We start from the raw sequence: 5,174 nt of genomic DNA on the forward strand, positions 1-5,174 counted from the left end.
GCTGGCATGTACTGAATAAGATATTCATCGATCCGTGCAGAGCAATCAACACTTAGCGAATTCAGCTTTCGCATCATGAGTCATCAGCTCAATCCCTATAACTCAGGGATCAATTTACGTGGGTACGGCATACACACGATCCCACTATCAGTGTACTCGGCCTCAATCCCACGATCCTTGCATTTAGCATTGATCCCACGATCTTTCTGTTTATGCGCATTGTAACGAGAGGGGAAACTCTTCCTCCTCAAGTTTCCCAACCCTATAAATAGTGATACATGTTCACTGTGCAAAGGGGACCGAGAGATTGAAAGTCGATACGCAGCTAAGCTAAGACTATATTATTATCTAAGAATTATATATTCAGAGATACTTTTGTAAGAGCTATAAGAAAAGGAATCTTCTTCCTTGTTCTTGAGCCAATACAAATAACGAGGATTAGGCTATTACCGAACTGCTCGGGGCTGAAGCTCTATAAAATTCCCGTGTCTTATTATTGCTTTATTATATATATATATATATATATCGTTACGACATATTCTTTATCGCTTATAAAATAGACTCATTTTAGTTGGCTAACAGCGAAGTCAACAAAGTGAATCAGTTAAAATTACTTGCATTGAGATCAGTCTCTGGAAGTGTCAAGAGGACTATGATATTATTTCTCATCATTTTCTTTCAAGTTTGTTTTCCCAAATCAAATTGGGGAAATTACAGTTTGGTTGGTCTAATGAGTACTATATAAAAGTTTTATGTAATCATTTGATTTAATTGCGCCATAGATAATTTCTATACAATTATACCCATCAAGAATGATAATTCTCTTCTACAATAGTATCAATATGACTTGAGCCCCATTTACCAAGAAACTATAAATAAATATCTACAACTCATGGGCTTAGGAAGTAAGTAATTTAGTACTATGAACTTATTACCTCATGGTTATCAGAGAATGTATACGCATGCAATTGAAGTTAGAATAATGGTCAGTAGTATTGACACAATGTTTACGGCATTGTTGTCAGGGAAATCAAGACCTAAAATCTTCTTTACTATTTGTCCAAGTTTTCTAACAACCTAAAATCTTCTACAGATTAGCAAGTGGGAATCAAAGAAAAAGAATCGGAGAGCCGTAGAGGAGTAGCCTAGATTTTTGTCGAGGATAAGAGATGGAGAAGAAAGAGAAATTGTTGTGTTTTAAGAAGAATACAAAGAGAGGAAAGAAAGAGAGATGGGTGCGGGCTGTGCTCCTTAGTGCGTGTGGGTGGCTGGAGGGCGAACGACGACCAAAAAATGGTTGGATTTGGCTCTGGTTTGGCTGCGCTCTTTGGTGTGTGCGGTTGGTTAGGGTTGGGAAGGAAGAAGAGAAAGAGATGGGGTGTGGGCTGGCTAGCTAAGGCTGGTTTTATTTTTTTTTTTTTAAATTAAGACCCAACCTCGGCGGGTCCAATTGAAACAGCCGAGATAGGGTACTGTTGTACCTTACATAGGGAATCACCGAAATTGAGGTGTCGAGATTGTCCAATTTTTTAGTAGTGTATATTAATTAATAATATTATATTAAATTTAATTGATTTTTACCAAAAAAAAAATGCTCAATGCGATCTTTTCAATAAAAAAATAATTAATGAGCATATATACGTTTGATAATTAGCTTATATATTATTTGCTCTTTTATAGCTCACTAGCATTATATTTTTTAGCAGCTAAAATATTTGTAGTGACATAATATGCATTAAACATATTAATTTGGTTTTATATTTTATCGTCACTAAGTAATTAGTTGGTATATATAAAACCAACAATCTCAATAGTTCAGGGGGCATTTTTAACGACCTTAAAAGTTCAGGGGGCATGATTTGGTACATGTCAAAGTTCAGGGGGCAAAAATCATAATTAGCCTAATAATAAATGTAAGTATAAATTTTTTAGGACTAATATTTTATTCATTGAAACTCTTTAACATTTACCAACCAAACATTTTGTCACAAATTGAGGATTTTTAATACTAAATAATTTTAGTCACCAAAATTTAGTGCTCCCGCCACAACTATTAATTTGACACTAAAGTTTTAGTGACTAAGTACAATTTTAGTCAATAAAAATAGCAAACAGTGAATAAAAATTAGTCGTTGATTCCTTTGGTTCCATTTAAATATTATTTTATGACTAAATATGTCTGCGACTAAATATTAGTCATAAAAGCTAACTATTAGTGACTAAGTTGATTAAGTCACAAAAAATTTAGTCGCTGAAAACTTATTTTCTTGTAGTATGACTATTTTATTTTGAAATAGAAGGAAACACCATTCTAAAGAAAAAATTTCATAATTTTTTTATCATTCTTTTTATACATTTTACATTTAGATCCTGTTATCCCAACTCAATCTCACTACACCAAAAATAGGTTCTAATAACACTTAAAAATGTCACAATTTTATAATTTTAGTATTATTTATACATTTTGTAACATTTGTAAGAAATGTGGGATATGCCCATGTGAGGTAAAGTAAAATGTTACTAAATAGTTCACTTTTAATGACACTTGAAAATGTGACTAATAAATATTTTTAATTAATTTTAAAATATTTAAAATAATTTTAGTGACATTTTAAAATTGTTATTAAACTATATTACTCACAATTATAAAAATGTCACTAAAATATTTTTATATATCATTTTAATTGTTTTTAGTTGCCTCTCAATTATAAAAATGTCATATAATTATTATTTTAGATATATAATGAAAAATAAATTACTGGTTTCTTTTACGTCATTTTTTTAAAGAGTAATTTGCGGCATAACCTTCTTAACTGGTCAAGTTTTTACAACTAACCCCCAATTCTAAAATTTTGGTGGTAAAACCTCCTAAACCCAAAGTTCTATTAGCACTTAGCCCCTTCCATCTATTTTTTGCTGTTAACTGCCATGGTGGAATATCCATGTGTACACAGTGTACATGTGGCACAATTTTATTGGTCCACGTAATTATTATTTAAAATTAAAATAAAAAATTAAAAATTAAAAATTAAAAAATTCATTTTTATATTTTTTTTCTTTTTCTTTTCTTTTCTTTTTCTTTTCTTTCTTCTTCTTCTTCTAACCCTAGCCGAACCCCCCACCCCCCCAAATTCAGCCATCATCGTCTCCATCATCTTCTTCTAACCCTAGCCGAACCCCCCACCCCCCAAAAAAATCAGCCGCATCATCATCCTAGCCGACTCCCCTCCATGCACAACCACCACCAGCAACTCCACCACCACCATTTCCATCCATCCACCCTCCTATCCACCACGAACCAGTCACCACTTCCATTTCCACCAATCCCTAAATCGAATAACCATCTCCACGAACCAACAACTCAGTCCACCATTACCGTCAAAATCTGAAGCTTCATCACCATCACTGCCGCCATTTTCCCCCAATTTGAGAATGCAGCAGTAAGACTCCACTCCGCCCACCAGCACCTCCGTCCATCCCCACGGAGCTAAAACATCACCAGGTCTAGCGAACAACCACCAAACTCGACCTCCAGCCATCTCCACAAAACCAGCACCACGAGCTACACACAAAGAGAAAGAAAAAGAAAGAAGGACGAGAGATTTGAAAAGAGAAAAAAAAACCTGTGTTAGAAGGGGCTGATTTTAAGGGGGGGGGGGGGGGAGGGTTCGGCTAGGACGATGATGGGACTAATTTTGGGGGGGTGGGGTGGGGGTTTGGCTAGGGTTAGAAGAAGATGATGGGGACGATGATGGCTGAATTTGGGGGGTGGGGGTGGGAGGTTCGGCTAGGGTTAGAAGAAGGAGAAGAAAGAAAAGAGAAAGAAAAGAAAAAGAAAAATAAATATAAAAATAAATTTTTTAATTTTAAATTTTTTAAATTTTTAATTTTAAATAATACTTACGTGGACCAATAAAATTGTGCCACGTGTACACTGTGTACACATGGACATTCCACCATGGCAGTTAACAGCCAAAAATAGATGGAAGGAGCTAAGTGCTAACGGAACTTGGGTTTAGGAGGTTTTACCACCAAAATTTTAGAATTGGAGGTTAGTTGCAAAAACCTAACCACTTAAGGAGATTATGCCGCAAATTACTCTTTTTAAAATTAACGTCATTGTATTTTTTATTAAATATTATATATAAAAATTCATTTCAAATATTGTACTCGTATAGTGATAAACAAATATATTCTAATAATAATATTATAAATAATACATATCTCAAACTAAAGTCTTAATAATTCTTAAACAACAATAGTATAACAGTATGGTTCAATAAACACTAAAAAAAATACAAACAGCAGTATTGTGCAATATCAATTACAAAGAGTGAAATAAACACCAATAACAGAAATACTTACACAAGTGTAATTTCTATATATAGCAAGAAAATTACAACATTAAGTCATGAAATTGAGTATATGATTCATGTGAAATCTACAGGAGATTAGCAAACATGTAAATATTTTTACACATTTTTTTTTTTGAAACATGAAATATCAACTTCATTGAAATAAAGCATTCAAATTACAAATTGGCATGAAAGTCTGCCAGAACATCAACATCATGAATGCTACGATCATAATAGAAACAAGAGCGCCTAGCTATGAAGTGGGCAACTTTGTTTGCTAATCATCTAACAAAACGAAAACTAACATTAGGTAGAGAGGATAAGAGAACTTTACAATCATGAGTAATCAGACCAAAGACAAAAGACATTTGTTGAAAACTAGAGACTGCTTGGGTACAGTGAGTAGACTATCAGTTTCCACCTCTACCATATTCCAACCTTTATCTTTGAGCCAAAAGAGTGCTTCCTTGACCCCAAGGCCTCAACAACCTCAGCCGAGAACGAGCCATGATAGTACTTGGCCACGAAGTCAATGACCCTGCCTTCTGAATCACAAGCTACAATACCAAACCCATAGGAAATGTCTTTCTCAAAGATGGCCCCGTCAACGTTGATCTTGATCGTATTATAAGCAGGTTTAATCCAATGCTCAAAGTTGTTTCCATCTCTTATCAAAGAAGAGGATAACAAACTTGTTTTATCTTGAGCTTTTAACCAATGATCAAGAGTAGTCCACGCTGAAGAAACAACATGAGAAGGTGAAGAAGATTTTTTGTCCCACACTAAAGAATTTCTTACCTTCCAAATCGACCAACATAG

The sequence above is a fragment of the Cannabis sativa genome, chromosome 3 (genome assembly GCF_029168945.1).
Source record: "Cannabis sativa cultivar Pink pepper isolate KNU-18-1 chromosome 3, ASM2916894v1, whole genome shotgun sequence".
Lineage (NCBI taxonomy): Eukaryota > Viridiplantae > Streptophyta > Magnoliopsida > Rosales > Cannabaceae > Cannabis > Cannabis sativa.